Below are 23477 nucleotides of genomic sequence, written 5' to 3'. Positions count from 1 at the left end.
CTCTAGCAGACGGCTTGGGATGGTTTAACCTCTGTCAGACGTCTTGGGATGGTTTAACCTCTGTCAGACGTCTTGGGATGGTTTAACCTCTGTCAGACGTCTTGGGATGGTTTAACCTCTGTCAGACGTCTTGGGATGGTTTAACCTCTGTCAGACGGCTTGGGATGGTTTAACCTCTGTCAGACGGCTTGGGATGGTTTAACCTCTAGCAGACGGCTTGGGATGGTTTAACCTCTGTCAGACGGCTTGGGATGGTTGAACCTTTAGCAGACGGCTTGGGATGGTTTAACCTCTGTCAGATGGCTTGGGATGGTTTAACCTCTGTCAGACGTCTTGGGATGGTTTAACCTCTAGCAGACGGCTTGGGATGGTTTAACCTCTGTCAGACGGCTTGGGATGGTTTAACCTCTAGCAGACGGCTTGGGATGGTTTAACCTCTAGCAGGCTTTGGGGTGAATGAATATTCATTCTTTCAATCAATCATTGATGGGTGTGTATGATATTGGTTAGTTGATTCATTGATCTCAGTATTGATCTCAGTATTGATGAGTGTGTTTTCTGGTCTGGGATTTGTCAGTGCAAATATTATGCAGAATGCCTTGAGGATGATTGATGGAACTCTACAAAGACTCCTTTTGAATTTAGATAATTTCTCATTCTTAGGAACTATCTCCTGCCTCTATATAACTTTGTCTCAGTTGCTCGTAAATTCACAATATAACTCTAGCATTTACAGATATTTCTAGTAACAACATTCTAGCATTTACCCTGTGCAAGAAGTTGAGTTGTCTTTCAAGTCATCTGTTAGTAATGCATCCCCTTTAGCCTCTGATTCCATAGTCATGTTCTTCCAGATAGCTTCGACAGATGACTTGGACTTTTGAAGGAAAGCGCATATGATACTACAAACCTAATGCCATACTTCCTCTATGTATGATAGTTGCACCACGTAACCATGCCATAAAATCCACGTATCTTTTTCAGACAACATAGGGTCAGTGTTTTATTTATGTTACGCTCAGCAAACTGTAAAAACAAGCTGTGGCTGAGCGCCACTTTGTTAATAAAACAAACAAGCCATTATCCACCTCTTATCATGTCCTCTGTTCTGGCTGAGTGCCACCAGATCAGAGCAGTCACCATGGAAACCCACTATGCTGACTTACACTTCAGGAACACTACATGTGTTGCGTTGCGTCGCCATAAGCATCGTGTCAATGTGACGTTCTACCTGCTACACCATAAACCAATCAAAATCAAACTTTATTTCTCATTATTTCAATTCACAAGATAGAATGACGGTGCGCATCAGCCATCAATAATTTAACCTCAGCGAGATCTTGAGCTTGGACGCTGCTATTGGACGCGACACAATGCGGGCGGTATAGCAGCTTTCATTGATTTCAAAGGAAGCATTCGCTCAATGGCTTTCTGCTAATGGTTGATAGAGGTTCTTGCGCTGTCGGATTTATGAATGATCATGTGTGTTGTGTTCTCTGACAGTGTAGAACAGATTACATATGCAGTCTCCTGTATTCCCCTGCTGGAGTGATGTCATCACGCCATAATATTGTTCTCTGGTGCTGTGGTGACACGGAAGCCAAACAAGAGGATTGAGCAGCGCTGCTGCAGCCTAGTGGTGGCCTGGTCTGAATGGCTGGCTGACTGACTGGCTGGTTGCTGCAGCCTAGTGGTGGCCTGGTCTGAATGGCTGGCTGACTGACTGACTGACTGGTTGCTGCAGCCTAGTGGTGGCCTGGTCTGAATGGCTGACTGACTGACTGACTGACTGACTGGTTGCTGCAGCCTAGTGGTGGCCTGGTCTGAATGGCTGACTGACTGGCTGACTGGCTGACTGACTGACTGGCTGGCTGACTGACTGGCTGACTGACTGACTGGTTGCTGCAGCCTAGTGGTGGCCTGGTCTGACTGACTGGCTGACTGACTGGCTGACTGGCTGACTGACTGGCTGGCTGACTGACTGGCTGACTGACTGACTGGTTGCTGCAGCCTAGTGGTGGCCTGGTCTGAATGGCTGACTGACTGACTGACTGGTTGCTGCAGCCTAGTGGTGGCCTGGTCTGACTGACTGGCTGACTGACTGGCTGACTGGCTGACTGACTGGCTGGCTGACTGACTGGCTGACTGACTGACTGGTTGCTGCAGCCTAGTGGTGGCCTGGTCTGAATGGCTGACTGACTGACTGACTGACTGACTGGTTGCTGCAGCCTAGTGGTGGCCTGGTCTGAATGGCTGACTGACTGGCTGACTGGCTGACTGACTGACTGGCTGGCTGACTGACTGGCTGACTGACTGACTGGTTGCTGCAGCCTAGTGGTGGCCTGGTCTGACTGACTGGCTGACTGACTGACTGACTGGCTGACTGACTGGCTGGCTGACTGACTGGCTGGCTGACTGACTGACTGACTGGCTGGCTGACTGACTGGCTGACTGACTGGTTGCTGCAGCCTAGTGGTGGCCTGGTCTGACTGGCTGACTGACTGACTGACTGACTGACTGGCTGACTGGCTGGCTGACTGGCTGACTGACTGACTGACTGACTGACTGACTGGTTGCTGCAGCCTAGTGGTGGCCTGGTCTGACTGGCTGACTGACTGGCTGACTGACTGGTTGGTACTCCAGTAGGCTGCTGTTGCCGCCAGCACGTGCCCCTGCACCTCACGTTACAATCGCTCTATTGTGGACCAATGTCATCTCTGGAATTATTTTGTTGAGCAGCTGACAAGCAAGAAGAGAGTGTCTTTGTTTGGTAAACCAAAATAAACCCTCCAACACTGGTCCCTTATGGTTGTGTTTTGTCATGAATGTGATACAACAACGTGCCACCTCCACCACATATACACCTACACCTGGTAATGTGAAACCTTGCAGTCAGCAGGTGGTTAGAGTAAGCCACTGCCAGGGCTGCACTCTAGCAAAGGTTTTGACCTCAATATCAAAGTGCATATATGGATATATGTTTTAGGCTAGGCTCTCTGTTGATAATCTTTTTCCAAGAATCCAAGGGTCCTTTTCCAAGGATCCTTGAGAATATTGAGAAAACACTGAAAAGTACCACATTAACAACATTTCTTAGCCCAAGTGTAACGTATTATGCCGGGAGTCAGGAAGCAGGTGCAGAAGGTGAGTTTAATAATGAAACGATACAGATGAACAAACATGAGAAGCGTACAGAACGTGAGAGAAAACAATACTACCTAATGACCGATGTCCCCGGGACCACCCATACGTAAAAATTTATGCGCACATGACTGTAAGTCGCTTTGGATAAAAGCGTCTGCTAAATGGCATATTATTATTATTTATTATTATTATTATTATTATTATTATTATTATTATTAACTGAGGGCTAAATAAAGTAATCACAGATAAAATTATAACCAGGCGTGTCTAATGATGGGGAGCAGGTGTGCGTAATCATAGTTGCCAGGGCCGGTGGTTAGTAGACCGGCGACGTCGAGCGCCGGAGGGAGGGAGCAGGAGTAGGTGCGACAGTACCCCCACCCTGACGCGCTGCTCCAGCCGCAGGACGACCACGGCCAGGAGGACGGCTCCGAGGGCGAGGAGCGGGCTGGTCCGGACGGCGGAGATGTTGGGGTCCAGGATGGCCGCCACCGGGATCCAAGAGCGCTCTTCAGGACCGTACCCCTCCCAGTCCACCAGGTACTGGAGCTGACCCCACAACGTCAGGGAGTCTAGGAGGGACCTAACAGCAGGACGGCGCACTAGAGCCTCACGTGAGCGGCGTTCCACACCTCCTCTGCACGCCGGAACCACTCGTCCACACACGGAGCCAGGGCCGGCTGATATCCCAGGACGCACTGGAAGGGAGTCAGCCCGGTAGTGGAGTGACTAAGTGAGTTCTGAGCGTATTCCGCCCAGGGAAGGAACTGGGCCCACTCCCCCTTCCAGTCCTGGTAGTGACTCTTTAGGAACCTCCCCAGCTCCTGCTTGGTCCTCTCCACCTGAGGCCAGTACCCAGATGTGAGGCTGACCGTGGCCCCCAGCTTCTCCATAAAGGCTTTCCAGACCCGCGACGTGAATTGTGGACCACGGTCGGAAACGATGTCCTCCGGGAAGGCCATAGTGCCAGAAGACCTGCTGGAATAGTGCCTCAGCGACCTGGAGAGCGGTAGGTAGACCAGAGAGAGGGATAAAATGGCAGGATTTAGATACTCTGTCAACAACAACCATAATAGCGGTAAAACCATCAGAAAGGGGGAGATCAGAAATACAAAGTCTATGGACAGATGTGACCAAGGCCGCTGAGGCACAGGAAGTAGTTTCCCTGCTGGAGCGTGCCGAGAGATTTGGATTGGGTACATACGGAGCATCAGTTGACATAGTGGCCGACGTCCTGTGCCAAGGTGGGCCACCAGTACTTATCAGAGAGGGATTGGATGGTGTGGGTGATACCTGGGTGTCCAGCGGCGAGGGATGTGTGTGCCCAGGTCAACAGCCGATCTCTCACCCCCATGGGGACGTAGATGCACTCCGGAGGGCAGGTAGCAGGAGTGGGTTCCCTCTCCAGAGCCTGGTGGCTGTCCACGTCTACGTCCCAAAACACGGGGCCAACGACACGGGAGGACAGATTGATGGGCTGGAGGACACTCACAGGACCCTCCCCCGATGTGGAAAGGGTTCGGGAAAGCAGGTCCTCCGGCATCCTGGTCCCCAGGCGGTGATTCTCATCCTCGACCAGGAGATGGTGGAGTATGAAGTTGGAGCCACAGGAGGCCGAGGATGACTGTGTACGGGTGCTGTGAGGATGAGGAAAGGAAGGCTTTCCTGGTGCATGGGTCCCACGGTGAGGGTGAGTGGTTCTGTGATGTGCGTAATTATGCCAGATCCCAATGGTCGCTTATCCAGGGCTTGGACAGGAAAAGGAGAGAACAGCGGGTATGAAGTTATGTTCAGGGAGGAGGCGAGGGCCTGGTCGATGAAATACTCTGCAGCACCGGAGTCCACTAGAGCTGTAGAGACAACACTTGAGGGACAGCCAGCCAGTGAAATGGGAACCAGAAAGGGTTTGCCGGAAAACGATGATGATGGAATACTCACGCCTACCCTGGGAGACGGAAGATCACAGGGCCGCCCCTCTGCTCTAGTGGACCCCGGGTTGGGACGCACCGGACACGGGTTGGGATGCACCGGACACGGGTTGGGACGCACCGGACACTGAAGCTGAAGCTGGTGCCCCTCCTGGCCGCGATAGGGACAGAGCCCCAGCTGTCTCCGGCGATGCCACTTTGCCGCGGAGAGGTGTGTGGCCCCTACCTCCATGGGTTCAGGCTCTGCCTCAGGACAGCCAAAGGAGGGAGGCGAGTGGCGAGGTGGACACCGGCGCTCCCGAAGAAGGTTATCCAGACAGATGGCCATCGCGATGAGTACGTCCAAGGATAGGTTGCAATCCCGACACGCCATCTCCGTCTGGACCTCTTCGCGCAGTCCTCTCCGTAATAGAGTGCGGAGTGCCGGCTCATTCCATCCACTGGAGGCTGCCACAGTCCAACAGTTGAGGGCGTACTCTGCAGTGGTCTGGGCACCCTGCTGAAGTTGGAAAAGTCACTCACCTCCCTCTCTGCCCTCTGGAGGATGGTCGAAGACCACCCTGAACAAAGCCATGAACCTCTCATAGGAACCCAGCTCCTCCTCTCCTCTCTCCCAGACGGCCGTAGCCCACTCCAACGCTCACCCGGTCAGCAGGGAAATAACCGTGGCAACTTTGGACCTCTCGGTGGTGGGGGATCCTGTCTGATAGGCGAAATAGACGGAGCACTGGAGTAGGAAGCCACGGCATTTCAATGGAGTACCGTCATACTTCTCCGGAAAGGACAGTCGGGCATCGCTGACCTGGTCGGACGGCTGGGTAGGCTGGGGGACTGGCTCACTGTTAGGGGTATGGAGAGCCTCGCTGGTGGTGTCGAGGAGGTGGAGAACGCGGAAGACCTCCTCCATGGCCGTACCCAGTTGTGCCAGCAGGTCGTGGTGTTGGTGGAGTAGATGACCCTGTTCCTCGACCGTCTGGAAGATGGTGTTATCCTCTGCTGCTTTTTCTGAGGTAGTATTCTGTTGCGTAATACGCCGGGAGTCAGGAAGCAGGTGCAGAAGGTGAGTTTAATAATGAAACGATACAGATGAACAAACATGAGAAGCGTACAGAACGTGAGAGAAAACAATACTACCTAATGACTGATGTCAACTGAGGGCTGAATAAAGTAATCACGGAGAAAATGATGACCAGGTGTGCGTAATGATGGGTGGTTAGTAGACCGGCGACGTCGAGCGCCGGAGGGAGGGAGGGAGCAGGAGTAGGTGTGACACCAAGTCTCTGATGTGATTGTGTAAACTGCTTTGTCAGAGAAAGCTGTCTCCATTAGTGGCCAGTCCCTATGGTGTGGTAATAACAGAAGTGTTAAAAGCACGTCAGTAGCTGCTAATAGCCTGCCACGCATCATCATATCAGTCATGCTTGTCAAGACCAAGAGGATAATAATGACATGGCACTGACTGAGATTTGATTATAGTTTTGTTTGGCATTAGTAAGGCAAAGAATTGAGTGGTGCATCAGGTTTGACACCCATAGCTAGCCCTGATCTCTCTGAATGGGCATGTAATGTCATCCCAGATCGCACATGTCATTATGACACACTTCAGAGCATTATGACACACTTCAGAGCATTATGACACACTTCAGAGCATTATTTTTTATTTATTTATTTCACCTTTATTTAACCAGGTAAACCAGTTGAGAACAAGTTCTCATTTACAACTGCAACCTGGCCAAGATAAAGCAAAGCAGTGCGATAAAAAAACAACAACACAGAGTTACATATGGGGTAAACAAAACATAAAGTCAAAAATACAACAGAAAATATATATACAGTGTGAGCAAATGTAGCAAGTTATGGAGGTAAGGCAATAAATAGGCCATAGTGCAAAATAATTACAATTTAGTATTAACACTGGAATGATATATGTGCAAGAGATGATGTGCAAATAGAGATACTGGGGTGCAAATTAGCAAAATAAATAACAATATGGGGATGAGGTAGTTGGGTGGGCTAATTTCAGATGGGCTGTGTACAGGTGCAGTGATCGGTAAGGTGCTCTGACAACTGATGCTTAAAGTTAGTGAGGGAGATAAGTGTCTCCAGCTTCAGAGGTTTTTGCAATTTGTTCCAGTCATTGGCAGCAGAGAACTGGAAGGAATGGCGGCCAAAGGAGGTGTTGGCTTTGGGGATGACCAGTGAGATATACCTGCTGGAGCGCATACTATGGGTGGGTGTTGCTATGGTGACCAATGAGCTAAGATAAGGCGGGGATTTGCCTAGCAGTGATTTATAGATGACCTGGAGCCAGTGGGTTTGGCGACGAATATGTAGTGAGGACCAGCCAACAAGAGCGTACAGGTCACAGTGGTGGGAAGTGTATGGGGCTTTGGTGACAAAACGGATGGCACTGTGATAGACTACATCCAATTTGCTGAGTAGAATGTTGGAGGCTATTTTGTAAATTACATCGCCGAAGTCAAGGATCGGTAGGATAGTCAGTTTTACCAGGGCATGTTTGGCAGCATGAGTGAAGGAGGCTTTGTTGCGAAATAGGAAGCCGATTCTAGATTTAACTTTGGATTGGAGATGCTTAATGTGAGTCTGGAAGGATAGTTTACAGTCTAACCAGACACCTAGGTATTTGTAGTTGTCCACATACTCTAGGTCAGACCCGCCGAGAGTAGTGATTCTAGTCGGGTGGGCGGGTGCCAGCAGCGTTCAATTGAAGAGCATGCATTTAGTTTTACAAGTGTTTAAGAGCAGTTGGCTACGGAAGGAATGTTGTATGGCATTGAAGCTCGTTTGGAGGTTTGTTAACGCAGTGTCCAATGAAGGGCCAGAAGTATACAAAATGGTGTCGTCTGCGTAGAGGTGGATCTGAGAGTCACCAGCAGCAAGAGCGACATCATTGATATACACAGAGAAAAGAGTCGGCCCGAGAATTGAACCCTGTGGCACCCCCATAGAGACTGCCATAGGTCCAGACAACAGGCCCTCCGATTTGACACATTGAACTCTATCTGAGAAGTAGTTGGTGAACCAGGCGAGGCAGTCATTTGAGTCATTATGACACACTTCAGAGCATTATGACACACTTCAGAGCATTATGACACACTTCAGAGCATTATGACACACTTCAGAGCATTATGACACACTTCAGAGCATTATGACAGACTTCAGAACATTATGACACACTTCAGAGGGAGCCACAAACTGCTCATTGTAACAGTAACTGTGATGCTCTCCCTCTCTCCGTCTCTCTCCCTCCCCATCTCTTAATCTCTCTCCATCTCTCTCTCTCTTTCTCTCCTACCTATCTCACTCTCTCTACCCTATATCTCTCCCCCTTCTCTCTCTTACCCTCTCTCTCTCTCGACACACATCAACACCATCATCCCAGACACCCTAGACCCACTCCAATTCGCATACTGCCCCAACAGATCCACAGATGACACCATCTGAAATGAACTTCACACTGCCCTCCACCACCTGGACAAGAGGGGAAATAACTATGTGAGAATGTTGTTCATAGACTACAGCTCAGCGTTCAACACCATAGTCCACTCCAAGCTCATCACCAAGCTAGGGACCCTGGGACTGAACCCCTCCCTCTGCAACTGGATCCCGGACTTCCTGACGGGCCGCCCCCAGGTGGTGAGGGTAGGCAACAACACTTCCACCACGCTGATCCTCAACACTGGGGCCCCTCAGGGGTGCGTGCTCAGTCCCCTCCTGTACTCCCTGTTCACCCACGACTGTGTGGCCGCGCACGTCTCCAACACCATCATGAAGTTTGCTGATGACACGATGGTGGTAGGCCTGATCACCAACGGCGATGAGTCAGCAGCCTACAGGGAGGAGGTCAGAGACTTAGCAGTGTGTTTCCAGGACAACAACCTCTCCCTCAATGTCAGTAAGACCAAGGAGCTGATCGTGGACTACAGGAGAAAGAGGGGAGAGCACGCCCCCATCCACATCGACAGGGCTGTTGTGGAGCAGGTCAAGAGCTTCAGGTTCCTTGGCGTCTACATCACTATGGACCTAACATGATCCACACACACACGCACAGTCCTGAAGAGGGTACGACAGCGCCTCTTCCCCCTCAGGAGGCTGAAAGTATTTGGTATGGACCCTCGGATCCTCAAAAAGTTCTACAGCTGCACCATCAAGAGCATCTTGACTGGCTGCATCAGTGCTTGGTATGGCAACTGCACCGCCCTGAACCGCAATGCGCTACAGAGGGTGGTGTGGACAGCCCAGTACATCACTGGGGCCGAACTTCCTGCCATCCAGGACCTCTATATCAAGCGGTGTTAGAGGAAGACCCGAAAAATTGACCCAAGCCATAGACTGTTCACTCTGCTACCGTCCGGCAAACAGTACCGGACCATTGGCTCTCAGACCAACAGGCTCTGAGACAGCTCCTACCCCCAAGCCATAAGACTGCTAAATAGCCAGACTGCTAAATAGTCAATTAATGGTACCCGAACTATCTGCACTGACTCTGTCTTGCACTGACCCTACACACACTCACTAGACTATATATACACAGCATATACACACTCACTTCCACACTACATTGACACTCCCACACAAAACCCACACACATTTAAATACACTACATACGCACACACACACACACACACACACACACACACACACACACACACACACACACACACACACACACACACTACATACATACATACAATTTTACACTCATCATTTGCTGCTGATGCTCTGTTCTTTATTTTACTCTTATTATTATTATCTATCCTGATGTCTAGTCACTTTACCCTGCCTTCATGTACATATCTACCTCAAATACCTTATTATTATCTATCCTGGTGCCTAGTCACTTTACCCTGCCTTCATGTACATATCTACCTCAAATACCTTATTATTATCTATCCTGATGCCTAGTCACTTTACCCTGCCTTCATGAACATATCTACCTCAAATACCTTATTATTATCTATCCTGATGCCTAGTCACTTTACCCTGCCTTCATGTACATATCTACCTCAAATACCTTATTATTATCTATCCTGATGCCTGGTCACTTTACCCTGCCTTCATGTACATATCTACCTCAAATACCTTATTATTATCTATCCTGATGCCTAGTCACTTTACCCTGCCTTCATGTACATATCTACCTCAAAATACCTTATTATTATCTATCCTGATGCCTAGTCACTTTACCCTGCCTTCATGTACATATCTACCTCAAAATACCTTATTATTATCTATATATCTATCTATTATATCAATGGTCACGTCTCTCCAGCCAACAGCAGCTTAGCGGACAGTGTGAAATGGTCACGTCTCTCCAGCCAACAGCAGCTTAGCGGACAGTGTGAAATGGTCACATCTCTCCAGCCAACAGCAGCTTAGCGGACTGTGTGAAAGGGTCTGGTCCCCAGCTGGTGTAAAGTGACAAGGCATGTAAACCGTGATAGTCTGGAAATAGAGAGAAATAGACTCTACCTTTGCAGTCTACTACAACAGAAGCCCTACCAGGGTCCCCCTCCCCTCCCCTCCCCTCCCCTCCCCTCTTCTTCCACTGCACTTCTCTCTCCCTACCTTGTCCCTCATAACGCTCTCTCCACACACACACACACACAAAACACACGCACGCGCGCGCGCGCGCGCGCGCACACACACACACACACACACACACACACACACACAGAGACACACACACACATGACGTTCCCTGTGCCCCCTGCCTTTAGAAAGTGCTGTGGCAGCACTAACCCCCAGGGCTGTCACTGTTGGTCAGGCCTGAGCAGTGATGTACAAAATCACCTGCATCAGTAGCTATCTGGAATGGCTACACTGATCACCCTCTAATGCTCTCTGTCCCTGGTCCTGGTGCACAGAGTTAGGGGTCGTCTTGTCTAAATGCTATGAAATGTTGAGGTCCAGCGATGGGAAATGTTGACGTCCAGCGATGGGAAATGGGCAGGATGCAGGATGCAGATTGTCTCTTTGAGATACGGGCAGTAAAGATAATGGCATTTTATAGCTTACATTCTGTGTTTGTATATAAATAGGGTACTGTATTATGGCTTTATAATCAACTGCTGCTATAATTCATCATGAAAAATGCTGTTATGTTAATTTGATTATTCCAAACCATCACTCCCTCCGTTTCAGTTGACGCGCTCTCTGTGTGAGCAGCATGTAGCGAACTCAGCATGTAGTCTGCTCTAATCCATGGTCACTGCTGTGTTCATCCTGTTGTCCCTCAGGCCTGGCTATTGGCTACTGTCCATATGGACCTACTATACCACAAGGTCAGGAAGGGTTGACTGTAACAATGCCCAACCCCCTGATAACACCACCCACAAATAGACTATTGTCCCTTTAATTCCCCTCTCTGCCCCAGAGTGGGTTTTCGTAAGAGTGGCCCTGCCCTTATAGACTTTCATTTCTTATTTGTGTTCTTTACATTTAGCAGATGCTCTTATCCAGAGCAACTTACAGTAGTGAGTAGATACATTTTCATTTCTACTCGTCCCCCGTGGGAATCGAACCCACAACCCTGGCGTTGCAAGTGCCATTCTTTACCAACTGAGCGACACAGGACCCACTGGCTGGTGGCCCATCGGTCCGTTGGCCTGCCTGTGTGTGTGTGTTGGTGTGTGTGTGTATGTGTATGTGTGTGTTGGTGTGTGTGTGTGTATGTGTATGTGTGTGTTGGGGTGTGTGTATGGTGTGTTCGAGTGGCCGCCCCCTCTCTCCCCTCTTCAGGCTCTTTTGGAGGGTATCCCAGACAGGGCATGATCTCAGTGCTACGGATGGATGGATGGATGGATGGATGGATGGATGGATGGATGGATGGATGGATGGATGGATGGATGGATGGATGGATGGATGGATGGATGGATGGATGGATGGATGGAATCTCTGTCTCTTGTCCTTACTGAGTGTCATGGACAAAATGGCATGCTGAATGGAATGAACAGAGGCCTTTGTTTTGATTAGATAGATAGTCAAAGGCTTGCCATTGCATCACGTACTGTATCCTCATTGGTCAACTTCTGCTTGACCAACAGCAGTGGTATATTATTCATATTTATGTTGAGGCAGAACAGTTATCATTACTCATCATTACAGGTTCTGGATAGGTAGGTCCAGGAGGCTTATAGCTATGTCCAAGTACTGTAGACACATGGCTGTATATCTCAGAGGAAGTGGGCTGGAACAGAACCCAACAAAGGAAGTGGTCTGGAACAGAACCCAAAAGAGGAAGTGGACGGAAACAGAACCCAACAGAGTCTCAGACCAGTCTGGGTCACCCTTCCAAAAGTTCCAGATTATGACATAGTTTAGCTGCTTTAGCCTTCCACCATTTTCCTCCTCCCCATTGGGGCAGGCAACTATCTTGAGTTGCAGAGTCTTCCTAGCAACGTGATGACATCAGCAGCATCCAAAGAGGAGACAGAAGCTTGGTTGGTGCTGCTGCCAGTTCCTGATGCTGGCGCTGCCTCTCTACCCAGATGGCATGAGAGGGACAGGGACAGTGGCACAGCGGCCAAAGTATTCTGCGAGCCACCTGGAGTGTGTGTGTGTGTGTGTGTACGTGTGCGCCTTATAATTTAATTATTTATTCTAAAACACTGAATTAGAAGAGTTGTGACCTGTCAAATGATTTACTACAGCGATACTGTTGTCAGGGACAATCCAATAAGAGATAACCCCATTTAGAATGCTTAAGAACCAGTCCAGAACAGTCATAGCTGATTAATGTAATACAGTGGCTTGTGAAAGTATTCACCCCCCTTGGCATTTTTCCTATTTTGTTGCCTTACAACCTGGAATTTAAATTGATTTTTTCGGGATTTGTATCATTTTATTTACACAACATGCCTACCACTTTGAAGATGCAAAATATTTTGTATTGTGAAACAAACAAGAAATAAGCCATAAAAACAGAAAACTTGAGCGTGCATAACTATTCAGCCACCTTTTTCAGCAATTACAGCTGCAAGTCTCTATAAGCTTGGCACATCTAGCCACTGGGATTTTTGCCCATTCTTCAAGGCAAAACTGCTCCAGCTCCTTCAAGTTGGATGGGTTCCGCTGGTGCACAGCAATCTTTAAGTCATACCACAGATTCTCAATTGGATTGAGGTCTGGGCTTTGACTAGGCCATTCCAAGACATTTAAATGTTTCCTCTTAAACCACACAAGTGTTGTTTTAGCAGCATACTTAGGGTCATTGTCCTGCTGGAAGGTGAACCTCCGTCCCAGTCTCAAATCTCTGGAAGACTGAAATAGGTTTCCCTCAAGAATTTCCCTGTATTTAGCGCCATCCATCATTCCTTCAATTCTGACTAGTTTCCCAGTCCCTGCCGATGAAAAACATCCCCACAGCATGATGCTGCCACCACCATGCTTCACTGTGGGGATGGTGTTCTCGGGGTGATGAGAGGTGTTGGGTTTGCGCCAGACATTTCCTTGATAGCCAAACAGCTCAATTTTAGTCTCATCTGACCAGAGTACCTTCTTCCATATGTTTGGGGAGTCTCCCACATGCCGTTAGGCAAACGTGTTTGCTTATTTTTTTCTTTAAGCAATGGCTTTTTTCTGGCCACTCTTCCGTAAAGCCCAGCTCTGTCGAGTGTACGGCTTAAAGTGGTCTTATGGACAGATACTCCAATCGCCGCTGTGGAGCTTTGCAGCTCCTTCAGGGTTATCTTTGGTCTCTTGGTTGCCTCTCTGATTAATGCCCTTCTTGCCTGGTCCGTGAGTTTTGGTGGGCGGCCCTCTCTTGGAAGGTTTGTTGTGGTGCCATATTCTATCAATTTTTTATAATGGATTTAATGGTGCTCCGTGGGATGTTCAAAGTTTCTGATATTTTTTTATAACCCAACCCTGATCTGTACTTCTCCACAACTTTGTCCCTGACCTGTTTGGAGAGCTCCTTGGTCCTCATGGTGCCGCTTGCTTGGTGGTGCCCCTTGCTTAGTGGTGCCCCTTGCTTAGTGGTGGTGCCCCTTGCTTAGTGGTGTTGCAGACTGGGGCCTTTCAGAACAGGTGTATATATACTGAGATCATGTGACAGATCATGTGACACTTAGATTGCACACAGGTGGACTTTATTTAACTAATTATGTGACTTCTGAAGGTAATTGGTTGCACCAGATCTTATTTAGGGGCTTCATAGCAAAGGGGTGAATACATATGCACGCACCACTTTCCCGTTATTTATATTTTATAATTTTTTGAAACAAGTTATTTTGTTCATTTCACTTCACCAATTTGGACTATTTTGTGTATGTCCATTACATGAAATCCAAATAAAAATCAATTTAAATTACAGGTTTTAATGCAACAAAATAGGAAAAACGCCAAGGGGGATGAATACTTTTGCAAGGCACTGTAGCTGATATGAGTTAGCTTCCTACTGTTCTAGTCATTGCCTGATCCCTCAGCCAGTCTCTCTTCCATCTTAACATTAAGTGCTTTGTAACACTAAAACTAATAGCAACTGAGCTGCCACCAGCTATATTTTACAGCAGTGATTCACAACCTTTTTCGGTTACTGTACCGCCAACTGAATTATGCTCTGTCCAGAGTACCCCTGAAGTACCCCCTTGTGCATTTTACCAGTAGGCCTATGATCTCATGAGTCTTCTCAAGTACCCCCTGTTGATAGACCAAGTACCCCCTGTGGATAGGCCAAGTACCCACTGTGGATAGGCCAAGTACCCCCTGTGGATAGGCCAAGTACCCCCTGTGGATAGGCCAAGTACCCCCTGTGGATAGGCCAAGTACCCCCTGTGGATAGGCCAAGTACCCCCTGTGGATAGGCCAAGAACCCCCTGTGGATAGGCCAAGTACCCCCTGTGGATAGGCCAAGTACCCCCTGTGGATAGGCCAAGTACCCCCCTGTGGATAGGCCAAGTACCCCCTGTGGATAGGCCAAGTACCCCCTGTGGATAGGCCAAGTACCCCCTGTGGATAGGCCAAGTACCCCCTGTGGATAGGCCAAGTACCCCCTGTGGATAGGCCAAGTACCCCCTGGGGTCCTAGTACTCCTGGTTGGGAACCACTGGTTTACAGTATGTCCCAGTGTGTTTGCAGCAGCAGCCCAGACTGAGCTCTTAACATGCAGCAGTGTTCCTATTCTTTCCTGTCTGACCTTGAGATGGCATGGTGGAGACAATAATTGAGCTGCCAGATCCAGTCTGACCCCTGTCGTCTGACGTCTCACCTGTCACTGACGAAAAATATACCCATAAATCCTGGCGGTGGGCCACCCTTGACATGCCTGAGACCCTGCTGATTACACCATCATGGTGAGGTGACAAGGACGCCAGGCGCTGCTCTGCTCTCCTCTGTCCTCTCCTCCCCCTCCTCTCCTGAATTGATTGATTTTTTTATTTTTTATTTCACCTTTATTTAACCAGGTAAGCCAGTTGAGAACAGGTTCTCATTTACAACTGCGACCTGGCCAAGATAAAGCAAAGTAGTGCAATAAAAACAACACAGAGTTACATATGGGGTAAAAAAACATAGTCAGAAATACAACAGAAAATATATATACAGTGTGTGCAAATGTAGCAAGTTATGGAGGTAAGGCAATAAATAGGCTATAGTGCAGAATAATTACAATAGTATTAACACTGGAATGCTAGATGTGCAAGAGATGATGTGCAAATAGAGATACTGGGGTGCAAAAGAGCAAAATAAATAACAATATAGGGATGAGGTAGTTGGGTGGGCTAATTTCAGATGGGCTGTGTACAGGTGCAGTGATCGGTAAGGTGCTCTGACAACTGATGCTTAAAGTTATTGAGGGAGATAAGAGTCTCCAGCTTCAGAGATTTTTGCAATTCGTTCCAGTCATTGGCAGCAGAGAACTGGAAGGAATGGCGGCCAAAGGAGGTGTTGGCTTTGGGAATGACCAGTGAGATATACCTGCTGGAGCGCAGACTACGGGTGGGTGCTGCTATGGTGACCAATGAGCTAAGATAAGGCGGGGATTTGCCTAGCAGTGATTTATAGATGGCCTGGAGCCAGTGGGTTTGACGACGAACATGTAGTGAGGACCAGCCAACAAGAGCGTACAGGTCACAGTGGTGGGTAGTGTATGGGGCTTTGGAGACAAAACGGATGGCACTGTGATAGACTACATCCAATTTGCTGAGTAGAGTGTTGGAGGCTATTTTGTAAATGACATCGCCGAAGTCAAGGATCGGTAGGATAGTCAGTTTTACGAGGGCATGTTTGGCAGCATGAGTGAAGGAGGCTTTGTTGCGAAATAGGAAGCCGATTCTAGATTTAACTTTGGATTGGAGATTCTTTATGTGAGTCTGGAAGTTGAGTTTACAGTCTAACCAGACACCTAGATATTTGTAGTTGTCCACATACTCTAGGTCAGACCCATCAAGAGTGGTGATTCTAGTCGGGTGGGCGGGTGCTAGCAGCGTTCGATTGAAAAGCATGCATTTAGTTTTACTAGTGTTTAAGAGCAGTTGAAGGCTACTGAAGGATTGTTGTATGGCATTGAAGCTCGTTTGGAGGTTTGTTAACACAGTGTCCAATGAAGGGCCAGATGTATACAAAATGGTGTCGTCTGCGTAGAGGTGGATCTGAGAGTCACCAGCAGCAAGAGCGACATCATTGATATACACGGAGAAAAGTGTCGGCCCAAGAATTGAACCCTGTGGCACCCCCATAGAGACTGCCATAGGTCCAGACAACAGGCCCTCCGATTTGACACACTGAACTCTATCTGAGAAGTAGTTGGTGAACCAGGCGAGGCAGTCATTTGAGAAACCAAGGCTATTTAGTCTGCCAATAAGAATGCGGTGGTTGACAGAGTCGAAAGCCTTGGCCAGGTCGATGAAGACGGCTGCACAGTACTGTCTATTATCAATCGTGGTTATAATATCGTTTAGGACCTTGAGCGTGGCTGAAGTGCACCCGTGACCAGCTCGGAAACCGGATTGCATAGCGGAAAAGGTACGGTGGTATTCGAAATGGTCGATGATCTGTTTGTTAACTTGGCTTTCGAATACTTTCGAAAGGCAGGGCAGGATGGATATAGGTCTGTAGCAGTTTGGATCTAGAGTGTCACCCCCTTTGAAGAGGGGGATGACCGCGGCAGCTTTCAATCTCTGGGGATCTCAGACGTTATGAAAGAGAGGTTGAACAGACTAGTAATAGGGGTTGCGACAATTTCGGCGGCTAGTTTTAGAAAGAAAGGGTCCAGATTGTCTAGCCCAGCTGATTTGTAGGGGTCCAGATTTTGCAGCGCTTTCAAAACATCAGCTGTCTGAATTTGTGTGAAGGAGAAGCGGGGGGCATGGGCAAGTTGCAGCAGAGGGTGCAGAGTTGGTGGCCGGGTTAGTGGTAGCCAGATGGAAAGCATGGCCAGCTGTAGCAAAATGCTTGTTGAAATTCTCGATTATTGTAGATTTATCGGTGGTGATAGTGTTTCCTTGCCTCAGTGCAGTGGGCAGCTGGGAGGAAGTGCTCTTATTCTCCATGGACTTTACAGTGTCCCAAAACTTTTTGGAGTTAGTGCTACAGGATGCAAATTTCTGTTTGAAAAAGTTAGCCTTTGCTTTCCTGACTGCTTGTGTATATTGGTTCCTAACTTCCCTGAAAAGTTGCATATCGCGGGGGGCTATTTGATGCTAATGCTGTACGCCACAGGATGTTTTTGTGCTGGTCAAGGGCAGTCAAGTCTGAGGAGAACCAGGGGCTATATCGGTTCTTAGTTCTGTATTTTTTGAATGGGGCATGTTTATTTAAGATTGAGAGGAAATTACTTTTAAGGAACAACCAGGCATCCTCTACTGACGGAATGAGATCTATATCCATCCAGGATACCTGGGCCAGGTCAATTAGGAAGGCCTCCTCGCTAAAGTGTTTTAGGGAGCGTTTGACAGTGATGAGGGTGGTCGCTTTGACCGCGGACCGGTTACGGACGCAGGCAATAAGGCAGTGATCGCTGAGATCCTGGTTGAAGACAGCTGAGGTGTATTTAGAGGGTATGTTAGTCAGGATGATATCTATGAGGGTACCCATGTTTAAGGATTTAGGGTTGTACCTGGTAGGTTCGTTGATAATTTGCGTGAGGTTGAGGGCATCTAGCTTGGATTGTAGGATGGCTGGGGTATTAAGCATATCCCAATTTAGGTCACCAAGCAGTACAAACTCAGAGGATAAATGGGGGGCGATCAATTCACATATGGTGTCCAGGGCACAGCTGGGGGCTGAGGGGGGTCTGTAGCAAGCGGCAACAGTGAGAGACTTATTTCTGGAAAGGTGGATTTTTAGAAGTAGAAGCTCAAACTGTTTGGGCACAGACCTGGATAGTATGATAGAGCTCTGCAGGCTCTCTCTACAGTAGATTGCAACTCCACCCCCTTTGGCAGTTCTATCTAGACGGAAAATGTTATAGTTGGGGATGGAAATTTCAGAATTTTTGGTGGCCTTCCTGAGCCAGGATTCAGACACTGCTAGAACATCAGGGTTGGCAGAGTGTGCTAACGCAGTGAATAACTCAAACTTAGGAAGTAGACTTCTGATATTTATGTGCAAGAAACCAAGACTTTTGCGATTACAGAAGTCATCAAATGATAGCTCCTGGGGAGTAGGAGTGATACTGGGGGCTACAGGGCCTGGGTTAGCCTCTACATCACCAGAGGAACAGAGGAGGACTAGAATAAGGATACGGCTAAAGGCTTTAAGAACTGGTCTTCTAGTGCGTTGGGTACATAGAATAAAGGGGGCAGATTTCCGGGTGTTATAGAAAAGATTCAGGGCATTATGTACAGACAAGGATATGGAAGGATATGAGTAAAGTGGAGGTAAACCTAAGCGTTGGGTAACAATGAAAGAGATAGTTCTCTAGAGGCATCAATTGAGTCGGTCTCTGAGTGTATGGGGGGAGGGACAAAGGAGCTAACTAAGGCAGGTTTAGCTAGGCTGGGGGGTCTACAGTGATATAGTACAATTAGAAATAACCGAAACAACAATAAACTAACCATGTTTGGGCTGAGGCTAAACATAAACAGGATGTAGTACCGTAAAAAGGAACAGTCCAGCAGATATCAGCTGTATAGCTGAGTTATCATAAGGTCCGGTGGTGAAGCGCTAGTGAGTAAGAGGCCACGGCTAGCGTGTGCTACGTCCGTTTTGTTGTAGCCAGCTGGTAGCGATGAATCCGGAGTTAAAGGTCCAGTGATTCAGTGATTCCGGCGGAAAAACTGATATGTTCTGGGTCGATTGATTCAGTTGACTGAAATAATCATAAGGACCATTGTGTGATGAGTGTGATAAAAGGAGTCAGGCGCAGGAGGGTAATCACAGAATGCAGAGTTTATTCCGTCTTACACAAATAGCGCTGGAACGACAAGCGAAACAGGCACAGGGGAAATCTACCTTGGCAATACAAGGTAACGGTAGCTCCAACAATAACAGGCACAGGGGAAATATATACGCCGGCAATAATAAGGTACGAGGAGCTCCACCGAGCTACACTACTCTCACAAATAACAATCACCCACAAGGACAAGGGGGGCAGAGGGAACACTTATACACTGACTAATGAGGGGATAAGATCCAGGTGTGTGTGATTGACAAGACAAGACAAGACAAATGGAATGATGATATATGGAGCGGCAGTGGCTAGTAAGCCGGTGACGATGAACGCCGAAACCTGCCCGAACAAGGAGGGGAGGCAGCCTCTGCGGAAGTCGTGACACATTGCCATGTCAATTAATTCCACAGCTGTTATGTTGAGTTAAGAGTCAGAGAGAACAGAGGAGAAGCTGTTATGTTGAGTTAACAGTCAGAGAGAACAGAGGAGAAGCTGTTATGTTGAGTTAACAGTCAGAGAGAACAGAGGAGAAGCTGTTATGTTGAGTTAAGAGTCAGAGAGAACAGAGGAGAAGCTGTTATGTTGAGTTAACAGTCAGAGAGAACAGAGGAGAAGCTGTTATGTTGAGTTAACAGTCAGAGAGAACAGAGGAGAAGCTGTTATGTTGAGTTAACAGTCAGAGAGAACAGAGGAGAAGCTGTTATGTTGAGTTAACAGTCAGAGAGAACAGAGGAGAAGCTGTTATGTTGAGTTAACAGTCAGAGAGAACAGAGGAGAAGCTGTTATGTTGAGTTAACAGTCAGAGAGAACAGAGGAGAAGCTGTTATGTTGAGTTAACAGTCAGAGAGAACAGAGGAGAAGCTGTTATGTTGAGTTAACAGTCAGAGAGAGCAGAGGAGAAGCTGTTATGTTGAGTTAACAGTCAGAGAGAACAGAGGAGAAGCTGTTATGTTGAGTTAACAGTCAGAGAGAACAGAGGAGAAGCTGTTATGTTGAGTTAGCAGTCAGAGAGAACAGAGGAGAAGCTGTTATGTTGTGTCACGCCCTGACCTTTAATGCCTGTTGTTTCTTGTTGGTTTGGTCAGGGTGTGAGTATCTATGTGTAGATCTAGATTATATATTTCTATGTTGGCCGGGTGTGGTTCCCAATCAGAGGCAGTGTCGATCGTTCTCTCTGATTGGGGATCATACTTAGGCAGCCATGTTGCCTACCTATGTTGTGGGATCTTGTTTCTGTGTGTTTGGCTTGTCTGATGTTTAGCCTTTAGAACTTCACGTTACGTTGCTTTTGTTGTTTTGTCTGTGTTTAATAAATAAACGAACATGTACGCATACCACGCTGCACCTTGGTCCAATCCTGTACTCAACGAACGTGACAGAAGATCCCACCACCAACGGACCAAGCAGCGTGCCCAGGAGGAGCAAACACCCTGGACACAGGTGGGGAAGACGTGGTCTTGGGAGGAGATATTAGCCGGTAAAGGACCCTGGGCGAAGGTAGAAGCCCAGGTAGGAGAGGATCAATGGCGACGCCAACGGGGCCGACGACGAATGAAGCCCGAGAGACAGCCCCAATAAAAAAACAAATTTGGGGGCACACGGGGTGGTTAGGCGGAGCCAGAGGGCAGACCAGAGCCAGCTTCCTGCACTCGCTGTAAGGAGCATGTGTTCATTGAGGAACCAAGTTATGCGGAGATACGCACTGTGTCGCCAGTGCGCATTCACAGCCCAGTGCGCCCTGTGCCAGCGCCCCGCACGTGCCGTGCGAAAGTGGGCATCCAGCCAGGACGGGTTGTGCCAGCTTTAAACTCCAGACCTCCAGTGCGCCTCCACGGTCCAGTATATCCTGCTCCGGTTCTACGCACTGTGTCACCAGTGCGCCTCCCCAGCCCGGTTGCCCCGTACCTGCTCCCCGCACCAAACCATTGGAGCGTGTATCCATTCCGGTACGGCCCGTACCTGCTCCCCGCACCAAACCAGGGGTGCGTGTCGCCAGCCCGGTACGCCCTGTGCCTGCTCCTCGCACCAAACCAGTGGTGCGTGTCTCCAGTCCGGCGCGGCCCGTGCCTGCTCCTCGCACCAAACCAGTGGTGCATGTTCCCAGCCCGGTGCGGCCCGTGCCTGTTCCTCGCACCAGACCAGTGGTGCGTGTCCCCAGCCCGGTACGGCTGGTGCCAGAGCAGTCCGCTCCACCGGTGCCTGGTCTAGCTCTGGTCAGCGGCTCTACTCCAGTGCCAGAGCAGTCCGCTCCACCGGTGCCTAGTCCAGCTCCAGTCAGCTGCTCCACTCCAGAACCAGACGTCAACCCCTCTCCAGGGTCCAGACAGGGCTTGGTGCATCGCGGGGGGATTGCCGGTCCAGGCCCAGACGTCAGCCCCTCTCCAGGGTCGGGGCCTCCCACACCAGGGTCCAGACAGGGCTTGGTGCATTGTGGGAGGACTGAGAGGGGAAGCATCGCGCCAAGGTCCAGACCGGACCAGGGGTGCAACGGGGAGGCAGTAAGGGAGAGGACATCACGCCCGGAGTCGGATCCACCACCGAGGCTAGATGCCCACCCGGACCCTCCCCTGTTAAGTTAGGTTTTGCGGCCAGAGTCTGCACCTTTGGGGGGGTACTGTCACCCCCTTGACCTTTTAATGCCTGTTGTTTCTTGTTGGTTTGGTCAGGGTGTGAGTATCTATGTGTATATCTAGATTATATATTTCTATGTTGGCCGGGTGTGGTTCCCAATCAGAGGCAGCTGTCGATCGTTGTCTCTGATTGGGGATCATACTTAGGCAGCCATGTTGCCTACCTATGTTGTGGGATCTTGTTTCTGTGTGTTTGGCTTGTCTGATGTTTAGCCTTTAGAACTTCACGTTACGTTGCTTTTGTTGTTTTGTCTGTGTTTAATAAATAAACGAACATGTACGCATACCACGCTGCACCTTGGTCCAATCCTGTACTCAACGAACGTGACAGAAGATCCCACCACCAACGGACCAAGCAGCGTGCCCAGGAGGAGCAAACACCCTGGACACAGGTGGGGAAGACGTGGTCTTGGGAGGAGATATTAGCCGGTAAAGGACCCTGGGCGAAGGTAGAAGCCCAGGTAGGAGAGGATCAATGGCGACGCCAACGGGGCCGACGACGAATGAAGCCCGAGAGACAGCCCCAATAAAAAAACAAATTTGGGGGGCACACGGGGTGGTTGGCGGAGCCAGAGGGCAGACCAGAGCCAGCTTCCTGCACTCGCTGTAAGGAGCATGTGTTCATTGAGGAACCAAGTTATGCGGAGATACGCACTGTGTCGCCAGTGCGCATTCACAGCCCAGTGCGCCCTGTGCCAGCGCCCCGCACGTGCCGTGCGAAAGTGGGCATCCAGCCAGGACGGGTTGTGCCAGCTTTAAACTCCAGACCTCCAGTGCGCCTCCACGGTCCAGTATATCCTGCTCCGGTTCTACGCACTGTGTCACCAGTGCGCCTCCCCAGCCCGGTTGCCCCGTACCTGCTCCCCGCACCAAACCATTGGAGCGTGTATCCATTCCGGTGCACGGCCCGTACCTGCTCCCCGCACCAAACCAGGGGTGCGTGTCGCCAGCCCGGTACGCCCTGTGCCTGCTCCTCGCACCAAACCAGTGGTGCGTGTCTCCAGTCCGGCGCGGCCCGTGCCTGCTCCTCGCACCAAACCAGTGGTGCATGTTCCCAGCCCGGTGCGGCCCGTGCCTGTTCCTCGCACCAGACCAGTGGTGCGTGTCCCCAGCCCGGTACGGCTGGTGCCAGAGCAGTCCGCTCCACCGGTGCCTGGTCTAGCTCTGGTCAGCGGCTCTACTCCAGTGCCAGAGCAGTCCGCTCCACCGGTGCCTAGTCCAGCTCCAGTCAGCTGCTCCACTCCAGAACCAGACGTCAACCCCTCTCCAGGGTCCAGACAGGGCTTGGTGCATCGCGGGGGGATTGCCGGTCCAGGCCCAGACGTCAGCCCCTCTCCAGGGTCGGGGCCTCCCACACCAGGGTCCAGACAGGGCTTGGTGCATTGTGGGAGGACTGAGAGGGGAAGCATCGCGCCAAGGTCC

General features: G+C 49.4%; 1 protein-coding gene across 1 annotated transcript in view; it reads left to right on the top strand.

Annotated features, from left to right (window-relative positions):
- LOC121579176 (actin-binding LIM protein 3-like) overlaps positions 1-23477 on the top strand; it is a 143899-nt gene that overhangs the window by 1381 nt on the left and 119041 nt on the right. The gene's annotated exons all lie outside the window — the stretch shown is intronic.

This window comes from Coregonus clupeaformis, chromosome 13 (genome assembly GCF_020615455.1).
Source record: "Coregonus clupeaformis isolate EN_2021a chromosome 13, ASM2061545v1, whole genome shotgun sequence".
Taxonomy (NCBI): Eukaryota; Metazoa; Chordata; class Actinopteri; order Salmoniformes; family Salmonidae; genus Coregonus; species Coregonus clupeaformis.
Note: the sequence above shows the minus strand (reverse complement) of the source record. Positions and strands in the feature narration are given on the sequence as shown.